Below are 24,734 nucleotides of genomic sequence, written 5' to 3'. Positions count from 1 at the left end.
GATGACTCTAGTTAAAAGCCTACCCACCAGAAGTAAACACAAACTCTTACATGACCGTGCCCTTCTTTGTATGAATAACATAACACCCCAAGCCATCTGCCAGTCTTGGATAAGACTAACCATGGCCCTCACAGACTTCTCAGAGCTCCCTGACCCTCAGATTTCCCCCTTGCTTCTAGATAATTACAACACATTTAGGCTCCTTTTTGTCCATTGCTGGGAATTTCCTTGTACTCCCCTGCTTCTGGTTGGCCAGGTGTTTATGGCTATACGGTCTACAGCAAGGGACTTCCTCCTTCAAGCAATTATATCCAAGTACCTTTCAATAAATCTTCTTGCACAATGTTGTCATCTCATAGTTTTCTACTTTTCTTAATCTGCTCCCAAATCCTCAAACACACCATACACCAGACCTGTCTCAACAGTCCTCGAAATTTTATTTTGTAAAATTCACAATCTTGCCATCCCTTATCCAGATGCATTCACATTATCCAATGCAGTCTCCATCATAGTTCACCTGGTCCTACACTCGCTTCATCTTTTATTTTATTCTTACTAATCATCATTCTTTATTACACATTCTCCACAGTGGAGTGGGGAGGTGACCTTTTGCTCACCCAAATCAGGTGGATAAACTTCCCCCATTACAGAATTCTCTATGACATGTACTCAACTCTTTTGTATAAAACCGTCTTTTCCCCCATCTCTCTATCCAGATACTTCGGCTTCCTAGTTTTTGTTTTGACATCATATACCGAACCATTCCATGCCTTTTAACTTGGTAAATGTCAGAAATGCTCTTCTTATTCCTCATTACCTGACAACTCCTGTTCACCCTTCCATCTCAACTCAGTCAGACCCTCCAGGCCCTTCCATAGGCTATCGTACATAGAAGAGGAAAAGTGTCTCTTCCTTCTGTCTATCTTATAGTCTTTGTCTGGGAACTACAACAAATGACAAATTAACTAGAGAAAATTACAGTTTGATTTATATAAGTTTTACATGACACAGGAGACTTCTGCCCTTCTATGGGGATGAAGATAAATGAATAGTTAAACCTGTGCTTTTAATAGAGATTTGATGATGAAAGAAGAGCCACTGTAGGGCTGGTAAGGTGACTCACCTGGTAAGGGAGCTTGCTGCAAAGCCTGACAACCTGAGCTCCTGAACCAGAGGCTGGAAGGATTCATGAATCCCTGCACCCCACACAATGGAATGCACACCCACCCATACATGCACACACACCATAAATGAATAAATAAATAGATGCAATTAAAACTTTTTGAAAGGTAGTATAACCAAGGGGAAATAAACTGGGGAACCCTGCTAAGACCCATTGCTCAGATTCTTCTCCGTATTCTTTGTGAGGTCTTTCTTCTGTGTATAGGCAGAGGAGCTTCTCATAAGAGGGTCCTGCTTTAGAGAAGGGCACCTTTTTACTCAAGCTATTTCTCAAATTTCATTAGTTAATGGCACAAACTGTGGAGCTATATGCTGAACCATGCTACAAACATAATCGCTCACCGGTGTCCTTAACATCCTTTGCATGATCAAATGGAGACATGTACCACATGATACTGAAATTCTGTTGATGTGATTTCCCCCTCCTGTTACATTTATAGCTCCAGGTGTCAGGGTCACAGCTAAGTTAGCAATGCACCTGCAGCACCAGGCAGAGAGCAAACATCTCTAAACAGCCACTACATAGAATGCATGTTTTCCATGCTTTGACTAAAACGCTAAAATCTTCCAATCATCAACAAATTTCACCAGTGTGCTGTGCCTTTTTAAAAAAAAATCAAAGACATTCCCTGGTTATGTTAAAAAAGAAACAAAACAAAATGAAACAAAAAACAAACAACAACCCCAAACCAAAACACCTCTGTTTCCACGATGAAGGAAATTCATTTCCGCACCCAGCAGCAAACACCCACTCCTACATCACTTTACCTATTAAACTATATTTATTAAATGACTGCCATTATAGGTCCATTGGTACATTTTTTTCTTGCCTGTTTTACATTTTATCTATACTTTCTGACTCCAAATGGGCTAGTTAGCAAAATCCATTTAACTGGTAATTAAGAGCCTCTATTGTTTAATCACAAGTAATAAATTCAGCAGTCTAAGATTTATTACCCTAAATGTCTTATAATATATCATCAAAATGAAGGCTGGTTTTTCTTTTTAAAACTGCAGAAATACTCTGTGCTTCAGAACAGGGTTCTGGGTTGCACCTAGGGATGTTTTCTCTGAGTTACTAAGATAATATATGAATGTTATCTAAAAATAAGTGTCTTTCCATCAGCCTGGGGATCAATCTTTAAGGTATCTTTTAACAATCTAGTCTTTAGATAGGACTAGCTTTGGCTGTGGCTAGGATTAGTCAGCCTGCTGTTCCTATACACAAGTCATGCTTTTCTGTGAAGAGAATTAAACCCTAATACCTTCAGTTGGTGGACCTGCTTACCTGCTCCTCTCTCCTGGTATAGAATGTGAGCACATCAAACTGCCCATGTCCTTGTATTTTATAAGTGAGAGAAAATTTAAACAACCACAATAGAGTAAATCATTCGAAGACCCATTACAAAGTTAGAACAAATATGTTTCATGTTTTAAAATTTAGCAAATTAGATTTTTCTACTGTAAGTCAGTTATAAAAAGTCAAATTCTTTTAATCTTCTAAAATCTGAAGATATCTCAACATCTTAATTACACATAGCCACCCTCCAAGTCAACCAGATAATTCTTATGGTTTTATAATTAAGTCTGTGCAATTGCATGGACCACCCAACCCCACAAAATATACAGTAGAGAACTAGAGATACAGGAAGACAATGTGAAGTTTGTCCAAAGCAAAGAACTTTGGCATTAAACCTGATTCTTCAGAGCCCAGACTCTTAAGGACTATGCATGCCTATGGTTATGTTTTTCTTTGACACACTCTCATGGTCTTAGCATTTAATTGGGTTGTTCCTCTTCCTTTATAGTCTCTTTGTTATAGTCATTCACCGACATCAGCAATTTTCCTTCCAGTGTTTGATCTATGGGCGATAAAGAATTAGACAGCTGGGAACAACAGCAAGCTACCAAGAACTCCATAAATCAATGAAGTCTGTGATGACTCATTTGTCATAGAGAGAATGGGTCAAAACTTCACAGAGTGGGTGGATTATACCATTGCAAAAGAGTTAAGACACAAGAAAGCCTGGGTGAGTGGAGTTCTCAAGTAGAGGAGGAAGTGTGGACAAAGGTAGGGTGTAGGGAAGAAGACCAAACCTGAGGATAAGTAATGTGCTGTGGCGGAACATTAAAATAGAAGAGAAATGGTAGGAGACATGAGGATGGTGATGCAACCCAAGGGTAGACCCCGGGTTGAGTTACCCCCAGCTCTAGTTTGCACAGCCATGGAAGGTAACCTGAAGCGGGGACTTTTAACATGGTCACCCTACAGTGGAGGATTCTATTCTCTAAAAGGACTTAACGTTCTCTGTAGGCAGGAGGGAAACAGAAGAACTTCACCAAGTATAACACTGGACATTTACCTCTACCAGAAACGACATCCTTTTAAAACTGGGATGCCAGTTCATTGCGGAGTTTTGAGAATGTGTTAGTGGCCATAGGTAGGCATTTTGGTTATGAATAGATTAGAATGTTTACAGCACATGCTAATGGAAAATACTGTTTCATGGTGTTGATGCTGAACAGGCAAGCACATGCATGTGATTTATTATCATTTGTGGATGCTAAATTGAGAAATCTTTATTATTTCTATAATTGATAAGTTTTAAATTCTAAATTTAGCTCCATCTTTGCTCTTCAATCAATGATTTTCTGGCTGTGATACTCCTTAGTCTTGGCATTTACACAGGACATGGGAAAAGGCTGATAGCCATTGACGAGGAGGCTGCGCTGGCTCTAACTCTTCTAATAGCCACTATATATGGTGTTCACCATCTGGATGGAACATGTAACATATAACCCACTCATAGGACACTGGTGAGAAAATCTTCCACAGAATCAAGCATCTGCCTGCAAACAGAAAGAAAACATAGACTAAGTCCCTGAAAACTGTAAGGAAACACCCATGGAGGGAGATGTCACTACAATATTAATCTTTTGTAGCTATTCCATCAAATCACAAAAGCAGAGGAAAGCCATACTGCCCTGCCAGAAAGGCAGGTGCAGAGCACACTCTTGCATCTCAGGACAAATGCTGAGTGACACTCTAGGCTTTGGGCATCGGCGATTTGTCCAATCAGCTCAATCTTTATACCTTTTTAGAAAGCAAATGGTCATCTGAAAAGTTTCTACAAATACCCAGCCTGGCCTGGCCCAACGCAGAGTGCCATATTTGAATGGATAAGTTCACGGTATGAGACAGTATTCAGAACAGATTTCCCCTCTCTTAAAAAGGCTTAAACCTGCCTGATACTACATGCAATTCTTTTTAAATTCAGAAACTTTAATTTAGCCACAGTCATGTTCAACCATCTGTCTCTCTGAGTGAACACAGGCTTGTATAAAGAGAGCAAGTTTTGGCAGAAAGAATAATGTAGTAGTGGGAGAATCTTATGTTAAGGAGTGAGAAAATATGCAAAGTAGCAATTGACATGAGTTCTTCTAGCTCCCTTTCTCTATTAGGCTGCCTTATTCCAGATCATTCCTTGACTTAATAGCAACACAATTAGGTATTTCTCAACCCATCACAATGCTGCAAAATAGAGTAGATGCATAAATGTAGCTTCTCTAGCTTGAGTGACAGGGGAAGAACTATGGAACTCTGAAACAGTTTGGAAATAGTGCATGGTCACTTTCTGAGGTAAAATAGATTATTTCTTGAAACCAAACAAACAGGAGAGTGGGTTTCTCCCCCAAAATTGAAAATCAGCATTTTATGTTTGTGACTTAATGTGTAATGTAGACTTACACTGGTGTCAGAGAATAGGACTATGTAGAACAATCTAGTATTTCAAGGCTAAAATCCATACCTTATAATGCCCATGTGTATAGTAACTGTTATCTCAGATCACATCTGTATCCTTAGCTTCAACATGACACACCATATATAAGAATGTGGATATTCAAGAAACATTTCCTGGTCATATACGAGCATGTGTTCACATAGATGTGCTCACAGTTCCTAGCTCCAAATTCCTCTGGGAGATCAGAACACACTTTCCCCCCAGCTTCAACCTCTGCTGTGCAGATGACTCTTTCTCAAAAGGGAGCAAGGGTCAAGAGAAAGGCGGGATGGCTGACCCAATGTAAGGGAAAAGAAAACCCCTTGAGGACCTGCCGAAAGTCCTTCGTGCAAGGCAAGAAGAGCCACATTACTTTATAATGAAATTATTATAAGCTAAAATTTCAAAGTATTTATTTTTAATTATTTTATAAATTCTATTATAAAAAATTTTAAAAATACATAAAAACCACACATCAAAATTAACCATGCCCAAGGGCTTAATGGATTTCTATACAGTTAGCATAGGCATTCTAAATATAAACTGAGAAATTTCTCATTAAATTAAAGACTTTCAGTATCAAATTTATTTTATGTACTTATCCACTGCCAAAGCAAAAAACTCTATAACAGACTACAAGGAAAAGAATTAGCTTTATTTTCTCTTTCCTGACTCATGTCTGCTACCTAAGTTCGGCCCTTCTTCAGCCTGTTATATTTAGCCATCCTTGTTCTCTTTGCTCCGTGTTATTCCATACCCGTATGTGCATTTGTTTACATAGATGTAAATTATTGGCTAGATTCTGAATATATTAAAAATGTGGTTTAAAATAAAAAAAAAACTTTAGGCAACCCTCGATTACTTTTAGATCAACTTGTTTTTGCAGAGACTTAGAAACTACTGTAGTCTTCTACAGGATCCAAGATGCTAAATTAGTCTTTATGTTAATTCAACTGAAAGACAACTTACTAAGGCTCTATTAAATAAAAGTACTGACCTGAGTATACCACGAGACTTCACACAAGTTATCAAAATAGAGTCTGTCTCAAAAAGTTATAATATGGCTGGGATGGAAAGCTCCAGACACAGCGTGGGGAAATGAGATAACTGTATGAGATGGCACAGCATAGTGCAGACAGCATGCTGAATGGGAATATAGGGTGGGCACAACGTAGTGCAGACAGCGTGCTGTAGTGGGAATATAGGGTGGGCACAGCGTAGTGCAGACAGCATGCTGTAGTGGGAATATAGGGTGGGCACAGCGTAGTGCAGACAGCATGCTGTAGTGGGAATATAGGGTGGGCACAGCGTAGTGCAGACAGCATGCTGTAGTGGGAATATAGGGCTTTGTGGAGGAGGAGCTGCAGCAGCCAGACACTGACATGGGCTTAGGATGGGGACTGGGTGACTCCCTGTGAATGGGGAGTACTGGGAACTGGTGACAGAAGAGGGGGCCTGTGTCTTCAGGACAGCATGGCTCAATCAGAATGGAGCATATGTCTGGAGAGCTTTTGGGGTCAGAGAGTCCACAAGCAACAAGCTATACTCTCAGGCTATAGGTGACCTAGAGCAATTACTTTTGCTTCTTTGGTTCCATTGCAATAGAGAAGAAAAATATGTATTTTTAAACATTTCATAACCTTAAAAATTCAAGCACTTACACATTAAATCAATGCTATCTAATTCAGTGTGTTAATCAATGCCAACAAATTAACACTTTTTTACATATCACACCTTTTCTTTACAGCATGAAAACTTGAGAAATTAAGCTTCAAAAATAGATACCCTGGTATAATATAAGCATTCAGGATGTGAACTCTATCTCCCCATTTATCTTATAGTTTTCTGTTTCTATTACTAGAAACAGAGTATCACTGGGAGGGGGGTATGGGCCTTTAAAATAATATATATGTTTGTTGTCTGCTTTGGGGACGATAGATCAGGTGAATATTACCAAGGTATAATAGGGGAGAGTGATTACTGGATGAAGAAATAAATCAGTGAAAGAATGAACCCTCAAATACAAGATGGTGTGGCCTGCTAAGAATAGTTAAGAATAAAATTATCGCTTTATTATTATTATTACTATTATTGCACCCAGAGTCTTATTATATAGCCCAGACTGACCTTTATCTTTTCAGTAGTTTATGGAGAGCTGAAGTCCTTGATGATACTCCTGCATTAGCCTCCTGAGGCCTGGAGTATAGGCACGAGGCATCACATCTAGGTTTCTTGTTTGGTTTTTAATGACTGCTACTACAAACTGCTAAACTTTTTTTTTCAAGACAGGGTTTCTCTGTAGTTTTGGAGCCTCTCCTGGAACTAGCTCTTGTAGATCAGGCTGGCCTTGAACTCAGAGATCCATCTGCTTCTGCGTCCTGAGTGCTGGGATTAAAGGCGTGCACCACCACCGCCAGGCTAACTTAAACTTTTGTCAGCTATACCTGGTGCTTCACACCATTCTCATGGTTGATAAAAATTTCATGAGTGTTTGTTGAATAAACCAATGAATGACTATTGAAACATGAACAGTAAGAGGGGGAAGACGTAGATATAGGTCATTGCATTTAATGCTTCAGTTTGGCACCAGGCCCCAAGTTTAGATTGGCTCCCACCAGCAGAACCTGACCAGAGCAAGGGCAGCTAGTACATAGAATTATAGATTCTTAAATTTGGAGAAAAATAATGTAGCAGTTACCAAACAGCCAGTCCTCACTGGAGGGGACACCTGAAACGTTCTAGAAATGGGGACTCCCTCCTCACAGGCAGCCTAGTCTACTTCATAAATAGCCTGAGACAAAGGATCTCCATGGTGCTGAGTTACAACTGAAGTCTTCCTCACACCTGTTAACTAAAATAAACTCATTAAAAATAGCCTTTTGTTAGTGTGCAAGCCCACAAACTTCGTGCTGCTCCCCTTAAACTTCTCCCATTTTGCATCGAAGAATTGGTGTGTAGCTGGTGCTGATGCATATCCCTATAATCCTAGCACTAGGGAGGTAGCAAGAGGATCAGAAGTCCAAAGGTAGTTGAGGCAACATGAAACCCTGTCTCAAAACAAACAAAAGAAAGCAATAGTCTGTTGGGAGCAGTGAGACCCCAGATCCTGAATTTCTTGTAATCCCCTGATCTGAGTGCCTACAGCTGTTCTGAGCACGAGACCTTCAGGAGTTCCTGATGGCAGAGTGGTTTCTGGTGGGTTTGGCTGGGGCATGGCTATCTCTATATAATCTTCCCCTGAACACAATAAAGGGGCATTCTTGGGGAATTCAAGGATGACCTGTGTCGCTGTCTTTCTGTCTGTGTGTGTTTGTGTATTTTAACCTCCTGCCCCTTGCCTGAATCTGGAGAACTGGGTTCAAGTGCACGGAGTGCAGACATGGGCACGGTGCACGGCAATAGTCAAAATGGTGTCAGAGGGAGGGGAAATCCCAGCAAGAAACTGAGGACACAGTGTGTGACTGTCCACCAGATGAACCACCCAGCCCTCCGTCCATCCTGCCCAGCCCTCAGTTGTCAACCATTGCTGGCGACAGTGATTGTAAGCATATGGACTTTGCAGCTTTTTGGAACCCACAAGTGGAATGTCTCCATGACTCAACCATGAATTCGTACCGTGTTATTTTACCTCAGCAGACCTGAATTAGCCCCCTCAGCTATCCATTTGCTGTCTAACCCTGCTGTTTTCAATGACTTTATGTGTTTTGTCTCTGCGCTTTGCTCCTGATTTCCTATGTTTTTGCTCTTCTCTGTCCCTGCTGTTCTCCCCTCTCTCTCAGACAGCCCTGGCCATATCCAGTCTGCTGGCCATGTTCAAGGTACGTCTTTCTCTTCTCTGGACTCTTCCAGATGCCTCTGGCTGTTTTCTCTCTCATATGAACAATAAAGCCTTCCCCTTAACCATCTTATGGAGCAGCCATGCCGTCAGTTTACGCAACGTTTAAGTTTATGAAACACACATCACCGTTTAAAGCGCCCTTGGCTTGTGTTTTCTTCAAAGGCCTGAGAAAACACTCATAACACGCTGCTCATATTTACCTGCCCAGTGTTCCAGAAAGGAATCATGAGGTTGACCAGATGTTCCCAGTGTCCTCACCCATCCTTGAAAGTAAACTTTTGCTAATGTCCCTGAAGTACATTGCTTATCCTAAGCAGAATGCAGCACAGAAAGAAGCCACTGAGAGAGCATTTTTCTCCTCCTCTTCCTCCTCCACAAACGCTTTCCTCCCCACCTTAAACTAAAATCTCTAATTTGTTGGCTCTCGTGGGTAGGTATTCATATTTATTTTAGAAAACTTCAAGGAAACTAAGCACAGTTCCCTTTTATATTGAGTGACATGAGATATGGGACTTTGCCCTTGTCTGAGGTGCTGATTACTTTTCAGCAGGATTGAAAATATTAAAAAGCTTGGAAGAGGGAGCAAGGAAACCTGTAAGGCCAAAGCCTCTTCTTATACTGTCCCTGGGTGGTGTATATTTGCATGTGGAGATCCAGGTTGACATTTTAACTGAGGTGAACAGACTCCTAGTTTCCTCTGGGCCTGAGGCATTCAAGCAATTCATTCTCTTTCCCTGTGGGAATAACCTATACCTTTCCAGGAGTGAACAAAGCCACAGTTAGAAAGGAAGTGAGCAGAGAGAGCTTTTGTTCTTCTTCTTCTAAAACATGCACACCATTTCCCATAACCCCTTGCTATTTTGATACTAGTAAGGTGAACGGTGTATCAGGAGAGGCAGGCCATTTGGAAAAAGGACACTGTCTAAGCACACATTCCCCCTGGGCCGGTTTTCCTTTCTGTGACCAAACCCCACCAACTAGGAACATGCCACAACTCTGTTCTGAGACTCGGCTCTCAGATCATCTGTCCTCACACACATTTTTAACATTCAACAGCTTGATAAACATTTAAACACTTCCATGTGCTGCACTCTAAAGCCTTAACAGTATTCTAAGGGAAAGACCATAGTCTGACACAATCCATGAACTCTACATCTTGTCCAGCAAAGAAATAGGTACAATTTCAGGCCAAGCTGAGCAGACACTCTAGTCTGCATTCCACAAAGAAAATTGTCTGCAGACAAATGAGAATAAACGTTCTGTCATCATTTATTCATTAGCACCATTTCAAATATACTCATTATTGAGGCTTCACACAGGGCATTATAATAAAACATAAATCAAGTGATGAGTCAGATGGAAAACCAGATCAAAAGATTCAGTCTCTAAGAGGCCTGGTTGTGTAAAGTCCTGGCTGTGCAAACATGAGGAACTACCCGAAAAGTTCAGCATGGTTGTGCAAGCCTGGGGACACAGAGAAAAGAGGGTCTCTGCAGCTCCCTTTCCAACCAGCCTAGATAACTGAGTGTGCTCCAAGTTCACTGAGATACCTGACACCAAAAACAGGCATGAAGAGACTGAGGGAGATGCCCAGTAACATTGAGCTTTAGCTTCTACATACGTGTGCACACATACAAGCACACCTGCATAACTAGGACACAAATGTACATAAAGCCAACATGTATCCTCTCTGTCTGTCGCTATCTATCTCAGAAGAATTAGCTTAGGGGTTTCATAGAGAAAAATGAAAGCCCAAACCATCCTGTCTGCTGCTTCTTAAAAAGAAAGCTCACCAAACACCCTTGTCACAACAGAGATGTGCCACATAATTTTAATTCAGGGAGGAAAGGTTTTCAAAGCCCTAGGCATTGCCAAGACCAAAGGCTCACTAGGACCAGACTCATAACTGGTGCTACATTTTAGGAAGCAATTTTTTTTGTAACTAAACATATTAAAAATGGCCTAAAAGGGAGAAATCTAGTCTTTTAAGAAAATTCTGTGAGATTTATTCTGCTTTCTATTTCAGATCAACTAAGCCTCCTCATGTGGGTTTTCTTTCTTTCTTTTTTTTTTTGGTTTTTCAAGACAGGGTTTCTCTGCAGCTTTTTTAGAGCCTGTCCTGGACCTAGCTCTTATAGACCAGGCTGGCCTCGAACTCACAGAGATCCGCCTGCCTCTGCCTCCCGAGTGCTGGGATTAAAGGCGTGCGCCACCACCGCCCGGCCTCATGTGGGTTTTCTATATGCCAGAGCCTTCTGCTTGGAGACAGAAAGATGTATTAGGGAATTTGAGAGTCTAGAAGGCGAGCAGGCAAATGCATCAATAAGTGTAAGCCAAAATAATGTTTTTCACGAAGAGCTTATCATTGGTTCTCAGGAGAGTAAGATCATCTCCACGCCAGAGAAGAGAAGGTTCCTGCTGTTAGGCCAATGAAAGGATCCTCTGAGCCTGTGTACTCACTCTCAGTAAGCTTCACACTCCCTCTCTGGGCTGGGCAGTTATCTCTATTGACAGATGTGTAAACCGATGCTGACATCGGCAGTAGGTAGGCCACCTCACATCTTCCTAATAAACCCATGCTCACACAGGCAGTAGGTAGGCCACCTCACATCTTCCTAATAAACCCATGCTCACACAGGCAGTAGGTAGGCCACCTCACATCTTCCTAATAATCCCATGCTCACACAGGCAGTAGGTAGGCCACCTCACATCTTCCTAATAAACCCATGCTCACACAGGCAGTAGGTAGGCCACCTCACATCTTCCTAATAAACCAATGCTCACACAGGCAGTAGGTAGGTCACCTCACATCTTCTTCCCTCTACTTCATGCTGTCTTTTAGATGCTGTGCTCCAGTCATCTTGTCAAAGGCTAAAATTGTACAGAAATTTCCAGTGAGAAAACTAGAGAATTTTAAGAAGGGTTTCTTAACCTTGGTATCATTGCGAGTTTAGCCTTTGGTGTGGTCTTGTCCACCAACTTCCCATACGTCTTCTCATTAGCTGCCAGTTGCAGTCCCTTTGCCTCGTGTGATAAGGAAAATTTGTCCTGACATGGCCCAATGTTCCAAGGATCATTGAATTTCTCTTAGCAAAGGATCTTAGTATCTCTTAGCTAAGAACAACCAGTCTGAAACATACAAAAATGACTTTTGATTTTTTTCTTACTGAAAATCTTTAAGTAGAAAGAGGAGCTATCCACACAGCCCCTGTTTTCTGAAAGCTAGGGATGGCCCATCCACCTATGCACTCCTTCCTGCCGTCCACTTTTTAAATACAACCACAAAGAAGAAGGGACCTTGTTCCAGAAACTGTACCCACAACATAGAGCACCTGGCCACACAGAAGCTGTCTAAACGAAGCATGAAGGGAGGAGCTAATGGTACTAATTTCTAGACCTGCAGTTTCTATCTGTCTGTCCTTCTAAAGCTGGCCTGCTGGAGACTGTGCCCCAGTGTGGACTCCAGCCTCATCTCCACTTACAAAGGCATTTCTTCCACACTGCTGAAGAAAAAAAGAAGTATAAGAAGGGAAGGAGGGAGGGGAGAAGGGAAGAAGAGAAGAAGGGAGGACGGGGAAAAGGAACAAAGAAAAGGAAAGAGGGAAGGAGGTCCAGATCTTAGAGTGTTTTGACCACACGCTATAAAAATACCCCTTTGCTAAAGGAACCTTCTATATAGTTATTATAGAATTTATATTTTAATTGAACTCATGCAGGATGCCATTATTTTACCTTTCAATGTCAAAGTTTATGATATTCTGAAAATCACATTCATGATAATTTAATTATTTTCTTTGGCTTGCATGAGTGTGTGGTGTGTTTGTGTGGTGTGCAGGCACATGGTTGGCATGGCTGTTCACAGGTGCACACACTTGCTCACACAGAAGTCATAGAAGGACATCTGCTGCCCTGCTCTATTAGTATCTCCTTTATTCCCTTGAAACAAGGTCTCCCACCGGACCTGTAGCTGTTGGCAGCCAGCGCTTCTCAAGGATGCTCTTGTCTCCAGCCCCTACAGTGCTGGGGTTACATACAAGTGCTGCCACATCCAGCTTCTTACGTGGGTTCTGGCAATTTGAACTCAGGGGTTCAAGGTTACACAGCAAACACTCTTGCCCACTGAGCTGTCTGCCCAATCTTCATGGTAACTATTGAAATTCATGATTAAAACATTAGATGCCAACCAAAAACTGTGATGTCAAAGAAGTGGTGACAGAATTTTAAAAAAAATTTTTAGGAATCATTGTATTAAATCATAATGAGGTTCACTGAATCCTGTGGCCATGCTGATCTGTTGGCTAAAGACATAGTTAGACACAAAATTATCTTAGAACTGCCTCCTTCATTGCAAAGAATGTCCTCAGCCACAGAGTAACGTTTTCTGCATTGCCATACTGATACCACTAGCTCTCCTATACCACAAACTAAGACAATGGGGTGCGCTGCATGGGTGCGGCAAGGAAACAGCAGAGCATAGAGGTCAAGTCTTTCGCAGGATCTTGAGAGCGAGAGCCTCCTGCCCTCAGCTCTACACCTCTAACAGAATTTCAGGGTTGGTGTTTACTGCAGACAGAGCACTGAGGTTGTGCGGTGAGGTCAAGGCCTCCCAGGCTTCAGTGCAGAGCCAGTGTTCCAGGTCTCAGCATCTTCCCTGTAGCAGAGAAGTCCTGGAAGATGGGGAGGCTGGAAGGAGATACAGCTTTGCAACAAAGCTGAGCTGCTGCTATCCTGGGAAGACTGTCTTTGAGCTGGGCTAGGTGAGGGCCGTTAAGCGTTTGGTTTTCTACAAGATGCCTGAAGACTCGTAAAAAGCACATGAGTGTGGCTTCATTTTCAATAAATGAGACTAGGCCACACTGAGAAATGTATAACTTCTGTGTTCTTTCTGATAAGATGTTCCGGCTTTTCCTATCAGTGTGTGAGCCAGCGTGTTCTTGAAGGACGCTGAGTACTGCCATAATAAAAAGCTACATTAAGCAGTACTTTTGGCAACCCACACGGATAAAGAAACAGTGAGATGTGGTAGGAAGAGAATGAATGGACTCTGGAGTTAGGCTGATCTTTTTGAAATCTAGCACTTCCTTAGCTGGCCTCAGGTGGCCTTGGACCAGTGGCTGGATTGTCCAAGCAGCTCTTTGTTTGTGTGAGAAGATAAGAGCATCTACCTTCCGGGATTTTGGAGTGTTGTGATGAACTATTGTATCAGTAACAGAGCTCCTACTGTGCTCTGGGTAAGTGCCAGAATAATGGACTAATGTTCCAGCCATGGACACTGCTGGAGGCTTCACCTGGTTGCAGACTGAGCTCATGTAGATGTTCTGACACCTGGGCTCTAGGTGAAATGCCAAAAGATGACAGATAAGAGCATCTGTTTTCCTTGGTTAGCTCTGGTGTAGTGCTTTTGCCTTGATACATTTCAGCAGTGACTTCTGTGCCCTTCCCCCTTCTTTAAGAACCAGTGGTTCTTAATCTCATTGCATTTGAAAATATATTAATTTTACTTAAAATATAAATGCAGATAGATTTAAAATACTGCATCAACAAGATTCAATGCCTACCCCGAATCTTCATATTTATCCTCTTCAGTGTCTATGGACATAAAGAGGTCAACTCCTAATAATAATAACAATAATAATAACAACAACAACAACAACAATAATAATAATAGTAAATAATAGAATCATGGAGACTGTGAGCCCACCCAGATCTCTTCCAGACTAGTACTTAGGCAATGGAGTTTACATTATGACAAGATTTGCTCTGGCATTCTTGTACCAGCCTTCCTACACAGCAAAGCAAGGGACATAAACCTAGGATGTACATCTGAAGGGGGGTAGGTAACTTGAGATATACTCAAAACATTGAATCATTCATTGTTATAGCAAAGTACCCAAACAAATACAGGGTTCCACATTTTCTAGGTGATGTAAAATCCACATGTTTTAAATAAAAGAAATCTGTGGTCAAGGGAGCAGAAATTCACATAGTTTTGAAATCCTCTATTAAAGGAGGGGGTATTCAATGTTTTATGGCAAAGGGTCAATAAATGGAGCTTGAGTTTACGATATTATCCACAGTTACCAATCAGGTGACAAAAAACATGGCAATACTTTGGCTTAAAGGTTAATCTAAAGGAAAACGTTTTTTCAGGGGGTATTTTAGGGTAAAAGTAGACCCTGGCAGCCCCAACAAGTGGCGCTGCCCGCTGATCGCTGACTCACTGGTTAAAGAGATAAGAAGCAGTGAAAAGTACAGGGAAGAGAGTCACTCATCATGGCCGCCTTGGGGAAAGGGACAAATGAAGGTGTCTGGTGTTCCCAAGTTTGTCTTTGAGGTACTGATAATGAGGTTTTCGTTTAAATGGCGGCAAGATTTCAAAGAGGCAAGGTCTATATAACTGAGAAGCAGTCCTGCCGACCCAATGGCCGCAGCCACTTCTGTAAGATAACTGGTTTGCCAAATGCCCAAACTGCGTGGAATCTCTTCCTAGGAGGCAAGTTCATCCTCTGATTGACTCCGGGACTCCAGTCTTTCCTTTCCCCCATATAAGGCCTTCTGGGAACTTTGAATAGTTGGTGTGCGTTAGTGTAACAGCACAAGTGTCCCTAATAGATGTCTCCTGACAAGACAGCTACATTTTCCTTTCTGTTGTTGTTGCCAGGGTGCAGTAACCGAGGAGGACGAGGTCTGGAGTAGGCCTGCCAGACTGGTTTGAATCCTGCGTCTACCATTCAGCAACCATGACCTCCACAGATCACTTCACTCAGTTGCATACTTAAATGGTCTCCACCTCACGGATCCAACTGAAGGACCAACGAAGAAATAAAACAGCTGACGACCCAGTATCTGAAATAAAAGCAATCGGAACTCCTGAGTCTGGAAGTGTGGTTACAGCTGAAGGCCTGGGCTTTGAGAGCGAAACTCTAGCCCCTTAACATGAACGAATCTTAGGAAGTTACTTGATATCTTTATGTCATAATTCTTAATCTTTACAACAGGATTACAAGCTATTCCTGTGTCATGAGTTTTCCTGTGAGTTTATTTTAAAATACAAGTGAGGAGATATGAAAACAAGGTCCATGAAAAAGCGCTCAGCACAGTTTGTTAGACGTTCTTCCCAGCCCTGCTGTATTTAGTGGATACAGTGTGAGGCAATAAAGCAGAAATAAAAGATACTTAGTTTATCTGTGATCCCTTCATTTGGTGCCCGTTTAAGTGACAGAAAGAAACAGGGAAAGATAAAGCCCATTATGAGACCAGCCTGGGATTGAAAGCTTGACATTCATTTTACACTGTTGTCCTACATAGCTGTCTGAACATGCCCAGAGCGTGTGGCTTTCCTATGAACTGCCTGAACAACACTGGACTCAAGGGAAAAGTTTAGTAGATGTAGACTTGGGGATTGGTACTTTTAGGAAAGACAAATTCCAGTGGAAATTTCACAGTACCTCCTTTAAAACCGAATGCACTACAGCAGAAACACCTTTCTATCTTCTCAGCCGCTTGCTGGAAGCTAAGCTCTCAGACCCGTGGTCTAGTGACTCTGCTCCTTTCACCCTATGCATTGAGTTTCTTCTCCTCTCTTCCCGTAATCCTAACCATGATTTCTCATAAAGATACAAGGAAACTTTGAATGGACAACCAATCCAGGCAAAAACTCAACAGCAAAGGGGTCAGGGCAGGCAGTGGGCAGAAGGTATGAACCTGCACTGTCTGCCCTCAGGAGGACAGTGCACAAAAAGTTGCAGTGGCCCAGAGACCCACACAGGTGCACAGATATGAGAAGCCCGAAACAAGGCAGACATGCACAAATGCTCGGGAGGCTGGAAATCGTGCCTGAGGCTGGGAAGGTCGGATAGGTAAGCTCCTGTCCTGTGCTGGGTGGTTTTAAAGGACTATCTCATGATCACTGGATCCTCAGATCTCATGTCCTGGAGAGTTGGTTCCAGTGAAGAGATCACTGTTCCCTAGCCCTGGGACTGGCAGATTTTGTTCCATTAAGAATCATGGTTGGAAGAACAAAGTTAAATACATTTCTGGGTAGCTAGCCATTTAGGAGCTAGCTTGGCCTTATAAAAAAATCAGGGGAAGTATTACTCAAGTTCTCAAGAGGACCCCAAGTGCGATTAGCGTTGGATGTCCCCATTTCAAACTTAGCAGTACTCTAATACAGATCACCACATTTCCTCCAGTAACTTCCACAATTGCACGAAATTATTCCGGGGACAGTTATTCGTCACCATGCCATTAGCCAAGGTGATCTCACAGTTGCTGTCATGCTTCACCGTGAGCTAAGCCTCCTGCGAGTTTGTAATGTCTGGAAGCAATTCTTCCACAACTCTGAATTGTATCAACTCTGTTATGCACATTTCGAAGACAACTCCAGCAAGAAAATGGCTGGCTACTTGTTCTTGCCTTAGGTACGGTGGAGTCAGGACTGCCAGAAGGTTTATTCCATTTTCTGCCTTTCCTAGAGCCTCGGGTTTCCTAAGTGATTTCCTTTCCTGCTCCTCAGCCTCCGGTTAACTGTAGCCAAGGTAGATGTCATGAGACTCCGGTACACTCAGTTCCCCACCAGGGCTGCCAGGATCCCTGCTCTGATGACGATTCACAGCTTTATGTGGCCAGAGCAATTCCGGGTGGGAGTGGGGGAAGGAGAGTCAGGCAGCCGCGAAGGTGTTTACCAAAACACATCCCCAGCCACACTTTTTTTTTTTTTAATCCAGCAGAGAGAGAAACTGGCATCTTGCATGAGTGTTTAATTAAAGCTCCCTTGGAAGTGCATTCTCCCCCTCCGACTTGGCGGGTAGCAACAGCAACCAAGAGCTCTACAGACAGCTCAGAAATGTAATCAAACAGCATCCTTCCCCTCACTGCAGCTCTCCCTTCCCAGGGGCCATCAGCTGGTAGCCCACAGGGGTGCTGACAGAAAAGCTGCAGGGCTTTTGCTCCCCCAGAGAAGACCAAGGCGGGGCGCCTTGGTATGCCTCTCCCAGTGCACAAGGTGGGCCACAAGGTGAGGACACCCTTGACCCTTCCTCCTCTGCCTGCGCCTCTCCACTCCTGGGCAGCTGCCGCAGGGGCTGCCGCTGGAGGGCTCCAGCCTGAGGCACCAGAGTAGGCTGGAGCTGGGTAAGGCACCCAGGCTGTGCCCAGTAGTAGCTGCAGCGGTCACCGCTATCGTGCTGCTCCCGGTGTCCTGCTGATGTCACCCGGGCGGAGGGCTGCGGAGGGGCTCGTAGGTGTCTGCGCGGAAACGCGACCTCCCACCCTTCGGTTACCTGGATGCTGTCCGCGGAGGTTCACAGGGGCGGTGGAGGAGGCACGGGAGGACGGAGAGCGGCGGGCCTGCGCCTGCAGGATGTGCTGTCTCACGCTGCACTGTTAGGCTCGCGCTCCTCCCGGAGCGATCACTTCCTCTCTCCTGAGCCTGACACTGACAGCTCCCAGCACCCGGGCTGCGGGACTCGCCCCGCCCACGGCCCACGCCCTCCACACCCGCGCCTCCCTCGGGAGGGCCTCCGCACAGCGCAGCACCGCCTCGGCCAGCCTGGCTGCGTGGAGGGAACTCGGGGACAGCCAGTCCTTGGCCGCGGGCGGCGCACACCTAAGTTACTGCAAAAGAGAGCTTGCCAAGCTGCTGATGATTTCCTCTGTGGGCAACTTTCATTCCCAGACAGAGAAACTTTAAGTCTTATAAACAGAAACAGACAAGCTTAGTTCCATCCGTGCTGTACAGGTGCGTCTGAACCCATATTTTCACAGAGATACAAAAACACACACATGCACAGATACACACACAAACATAAACATTATATCTCTATGAATATATTAATATACACACGCGTAAATAATATATACATGCATAGACACATACATATATATACACACATGTACACATGTTATAGATAGGAATAGATAAATACTCATATGTGAGCACATGCATATGTTATATATACTGTGTGTGTGTATGTGTGTGGTAAAACTTGTTTTCTATTGCTTCTCAGAGGTCCTGCCTCTTAAAAATCTGAGTAAGATTCTTGAATTTCCCCAAAGTTTACCGTTTTGGCAGTTATAAGACTGAGAAAAGGACTTTAGGATGTTAGGCAGTGTGGGACTGGTACCACTTTCTATATGGTCTTCTCATCATTTTGTTTGAACATCCGGGCCATCAGTGTGAAGATCAGAGAGTAAACGTGTGGAGAGCAGGTACTGCTCTCTAACTGTGGCTGCTGGTCTCTCCACCCAGGGCCGGCAAGTTCATCCATCCTGTTCACCCACCCTTTTCCCGAGTGAACTGGAGACCAGTGGCTCTGCAGGAATTCCCGAGGCCTCTGCACCAGATGGGAGGTGCAGAGACATCCAGCCTCTTAACTGAGCAGCTGCTGGGTTCTTGGTGTTTCGAACATGATGACAGCCATTGCTTGACCACCTACACTGTACCTTGTAGGCCAATTTAATAAATCCTCTTTTAATATATAGCCATTCTCTCAATTCGGTCGCTCTACAGAGCCCTAAGCAATATAACCCTGCAAAAGGAATTTAAGTCTCTGAGAAGTCACAAAGTGCCACAGCTCCTGAGTAACCTCCCTGAGATATGAGTTCCACTTACCCCAGCGTTCAGTTTACCTGGGAGCCCTTATTTCTGTCTTTACAGCACAACATTGTCCAGTGCCCACCGCCTTCAAAGCATTGAGTTAGCCACATCACATGATTCAAAACTTAGGAGAATTCAGTTTTTATTCTCAAAGGTATGACAATAGGGTAGAGCAAAGGAAGCATGATTAAAACAATTGTAAATGTGAATAATGTTTGAATGGGTAAACGTTATTTTAACAGCAGACTTGAAGAAAGGGGCATTTCTAGACATAAAAGTCCAGAGGAGAGAAACCCCCAAATGAACACAGCAAATAGTAAGGAGGCCAGTAATTTTGAGTGGGGCAGGATTCATGAAGATTATGACTGGATTCATAACAGAGGCTGAAAAGATGTACTGGGAGCCACTGAAAGCATTTAAGCAGAAAAAACAAACAAAAAACAAGTAAGAGCTACCTAGCAGTAACCATGGTGTGGAGATTGGATTTACAAGTAGGGCTGAAGAGATCAGTCAACTTCTATATAGGATTCCAGGATTTGCTTAGTTCTAGCATTACAAATATCCTGTAATATATGCTAAGCAAATATTAAGCTATCAATTGTAAAATTAGTTTTATTAATTACTTCCTTTTACTTCCTTAAAAAGAATTCAAAGTAGGGTCTTGAAGAGTTATTCGAACATTCATGTTTGTTGAAGCATTCTGCTTAATAGTCAAAGGATAGATGCAACCCAAATATGTCCACCCATAGACAGAAAGACAAAAAAGTTTATATGTATATATAGTAAAAATTAATATATATGGTAGAAATTAATACAAGATACAGTGACGTCTCGTATATATGATTATTATTATATAGCCTCAAAAATAGACAGAGAGCCTGTTGAATGCTATAAAATAAAGAAATGTGGAGCATATTATATTAAGTGAAATAAGCCAGTCACAGAAGAAAAAAATACTGTGTTATTCCATTTATATGAAAAATGTGAAAGAGCCAAAATTACACAGTTATTTTCCAATGGTAAAACTTATAGGAATGATTAGAGTTTTTGTTTTCTCATTTGCTCTGTTTAGCAAGATAAAAAAGCTCTCCTGGTTAGTGGTTTAACAAAGAGAATATACTTAGCATTAGTGAACTATACCCTTAAAATAGTTGAAACATTGTACTTAGTCGATGTGCAATAAAAACACAGTTATGTTATTTTCATTATCCAGTTCCTAGACATGGAACAGACACTGTGAGACTAGAAATGGACATGACTGAATGAACCCTATTTCCAGAGACTGATAAGACTGACTCCAACATCAAACCAAAAGGGAAAGGATATTTTTTAATCAAAGACATTTCCCATGAAGATATTGGGGAAAGGAAATGAAGCATCAATTTGGAATCGCGGTTGGGGCTCCTCGAACAGCCTCTGGGTGGAGTAATGTGGGTAGACAGAGATTTCCACAGATGACGCTGATGCTCTGTAGTCATGGGTTAGACAAATCATGCAGAGAGGGTGGGTGATGTTTTTATTTATTCTCTGAGAATTTCATACGAAATATTTTGACCATATTCTTCCATTTCTGCCAACTATCTTGCAGATAGTTCCCTACCTCACTGACCACCCAACGTCATGTTCTTTCTTTCTCTTAAAATACCAAATGAAACAAGCTAAACACAAAGCCTGGAGGTTAATTTGTGGTGTCCGACTACTCGTGAGCACGAGGCCTGCCCTAGAGTGTAGGTGATATACCCAGTGCCACTCTGCAGAGGGAAACTAATCTTTCTGCCCTACAAGCTACTCACTGAGAATAATTCCTTAAAAGGCCTGAGACGTGTGCCCACTTCCCCTCCTCCGGACTGGAATCTAGTTTACCTTGAGCTTGTGCAGCTCTTGTGTAAGCTGTCACAGTCAAGAGAGAGATTTTTTTGAATTGATAGGTCATAGTTTTTTAGTAAGCATAATTCCAGGTTCACAGAGAAACGAAAACAAGGTACCGTGACTTTCCATACTCCCAGAGACTATCTGGGCATCAAGCCCCTCTCGTTTTCTCCCCTTGCTAACACTTTGCAATAATGTGGTATATTTCTTTTTGTTGTAAGCTGGTATTGACACAGGTCTGATGTCCGAAGTTTACATAAGAGTTCACACCCTGCATTGTACAGTTCTGCAGGACAAATGCATAATATTATGGATCCACCACCTTAACAGTTTTATCACACAGGAATCCCTATGTGCCACCTGTTTGCTATTCTTTATCTACCTTCCTCCAGGCTCTGGCTACCACCAGTATAGTTGGCATTCAGGCTTGCCTTTTCCAGAATGACATATAACTGATCTCTCATAGTGCACAGATTCTTTTACTTAGAAACGTTTCCTTTACAACTTCTTATGTCTCAATAGTTCATTTCTTTTTATCATAGAATAATGTTTTAATTTTTAATACACCAGTTTATCCACTCACCTACCGAAAGACATATTAGTTATTCTTAGCTTTTGTAATTATAAATACAATTTCTATGCACATTTATATGCAGACTTTTATGCGTGCTTATGTTTTGGAGTCCATCTGAGTAACTATCTAAGAGTGTTATTGCTGTATCCTTTGATAAACCTAAAGCTAAGCTCTCTAGTAAACTGCTAAACATGGCCCCAAAGTGTCCCCTGCTTTTCACGCTGTAGCCTTGATACCCACCAGCCACGAGTGCTGTGTTTTGGACTTGAGCCATTCTGATAAGTGTGTATTTACATCTCAGTGTAGTTTTAATTTGTGATTCTGTCACGAAATTTAATGGCCACTGTCCTTTATTGTGTGCTTGCACTGGTATAAGTTCATTGTTGAGGTGTCTGTTCATTTTATGAATTTAGATCTTGTTGAATTTTTAACATTCTTTGTATTTTTATTTATTATCCTATTTGTGATGGGAAGTATTTTCTCCATTCTGATACTTGCCTTTTCCTTCTGTTTTAAAATAATACATTTCACAGAGAAGCAGTTTTAAATGTCAGTGAAGAAGAATGGTAATTTTTTCTTTCATGGGTTATCTTTTCCCTTTTCTGTCTAAAATATGGCCAGCAGACCCAGGGGTACAGAGATTCTCTATTGTCTTTCAAAGGTTAGAAGTGTTGTGTTTTACATTTGCATCTACTGTTGATATTGAGGCAGTGTCTATGAAAAGTGTACTATGTATGTCTGGTTTATTTGCAGGAGGGTTTCTGTTGTTTTAGTGCCACTTCTAGAAAAAGACTGTATAAAGTATATGTCGTTTCTTTGTATAGCATATACTGTTTCTTTTCTTTAAGTGAAAAGATTTTTAAAGTCTCATCATATGGTGCTTCCCAACCCAAATTGGATTCCTACAGGTGTATTCACACAGTCCAGTGTTAGGGTGGGCCTTTGTTCTGAATTAAGGGAAAGCAGGTTAGAGATATTGGATTTTGTATTATTCAACAACATAAAAAGTTAAATACAGTTGTATTTTTGTTATACATGTGTGTTAGTTACTCTCCTGTTGCTAAGATAAAATACCACGACCAAAAGCAACTTGTGGAAGGAAGAGTTTAACTTGGCTTACAATTCCAGAGGGAGTTTAATCATGTAAAGAAGGCATGTCAGCAGGCAGCTAGAGCAGGAAGCTGGCTGATCCCATTTTGTCATACAGGATGTCAAAGTCACAAATCGGAAGTGGGCCAAAGCTAGAAACTCAAAGCCCACTCCTAGTAATGCACTTCATCCAGCAAGCCTCCATTACCTAAAGGTTCTATATCCTCCCATAAACTGCACCACCAACTGGGGACAAGGGTTCAAACATGTGAGCCGATGGAGGACATTTCTCATGTGAACCTCTCCAACAACATTCTGCGCAATGCTGATAACCTATTTCCCTGTGATGGGTTATTGTGTTTTGTGAGTGATTACCCGATAACTTGTATGATAGGTTTTAAAATACAGTCTTTTCAAAGAAAAATGGGTACTTCTGTGCAATCAAAGACATCATAATGATAAGGAAAGAAATTTTTCCATCAGATGAAAGTCTCAACTCCCACATCAATCCTTCACTTCCAAGTTAGAAATAAGTTCTCAAAGATGGGGTTAAACAGCTAATTAGAATAGGCTAAGAAATTCCCATCCACTGGCCAGGAAGGCACACTTTAGACTCCTCCTAGGAGACAATGGTATGGCTAAGTTCATCTAAGGAATTAGACAGTGGGTGCAAACTTAAGGCCCCCTGCCTTGTTAGTTTTATAACTATTATATGTGCAAGTTACTAGACTCCTATGATATTCAAATCTCTGGAACTTTTGAGTGAAGTAATAATGCTTATCCCCTATGATAAGTACTCTATAGAGACACTTGTTGTAGTCCCTAGTTGGGTCTTTAAACCAGACTACATGGAACTTAGACCTTCATAACCTCTTGATTCAATGTTAAAACCTGAGATACTGCCAGATTTATGGGACCTCTCAGATCTTAATCCACTACTAGACTTCCAGACAGTCTTCATGGGAGAGCATCTGTCCTTCATCAGTGCTGAATATGGGTGTGGCACTGTGCCTCTCTCCCCTCTTCCTGTGGCACTCAGTCGCACATGGGCTCCAACAGCACTTTGGATACGTAGACTCCCAGTCATGCCCAGTCTCCTGTGAGAATCATTCCTCAGACTGCACAGTGTCTCAAAGAAACAAAACTGAAAATTAACTTCAGTGGTTCAATGTCTCTAAATCACTAAGAGGAAATGCGAGCCCCCAGAGTCAGCTGTTAAAATGTGAAGTGTTTGAGGCTGGGGGTGTAGCTCATCTAGTACAGTGCTTGTGTAACTGTTTCAAAGGCCTAGGTTTCAGCCACAGTGCTGCCCGCGGTAGCACATTCCTGTGATTCTAGCATTTGGGAGGAACAGTTCAATGCTGCGCTCAGTTATAGAGTGAGTGAGAGATCAGCCTATACTGCGTGAGAACCTATCTCCAAATAAATAGACAGGTTAATTAATTACCATAAAATATAATAGGCACACTAAAAGAAAACATACTTGAAAACACTTCTTATTTAGAGCTCAGATGATGTGTAATTTATGCTATGAATAAAAACCTGTGAAAAAACTAATTTATGCCACTTCCCATATCATACACTTGTTTCTGCTGCTTTCGTTATCAAACAGAAGCCGGTTTGTCTGTTCAGATTCAAAACAACACTTGATGTCCAGGAATGAGTGTGTGTTTTGTGTTTGAAAAAATCACGAGTTGCTTAAGGAAAAAATCTATGATTCTGTCATTTATTGTAATTCCCAATTTTTATTACCTGAACATTTTCATGAAGAGATAGATAGCATCTATGCTTTTAAGTGGTATG

The 24,734-nt window shown here is 42.1% G+C and overlaps 1 protein-coding gene across 1 annotated transcript in view; it reads right to left on the bottom strand.

The window, feature by feature from the left end:
- Dync1i1 (dynein cytoplasmic 1 intermediate chain 1) overlaps positions 1-18,197 on the bottom strand; it is a 320,890-nt gene extending 302,693 nt beyond the window's left edge. Inside the window, exon 1 of the mRNA XM_038318765.1 lies at positions 18,084-18,197. The gene's annotated coding sequence lies outside the window, so the exon portion shown is untranslated. The remainder of the gene's footprint in view (positions 1-18,083) is intronic.
- Positions 18,198-24,734: the final 6,537 nt, after the last annotated feature.

The sequence above is a fragment of the Arvicola amphibius genome, chromosome 2 (assembly GCF_903992535.2).
Source record: "Arvicola amphibius chromosome 2, mArvAmp1.2, whole genome shotgun sequence".
In the NCBI taxonomy this organism is placed as follows: Eukaryota; Metazoa; Chordata; class Mammalia; order Rodentia; family Cricetidae; genus Arvicola; species Arvicola amphibius.
The sequence above is the reverse complement of the archived record's forward strand: the minus strand, read 5'-3'. Positions and strand labels throughout refer to the sequence as shown.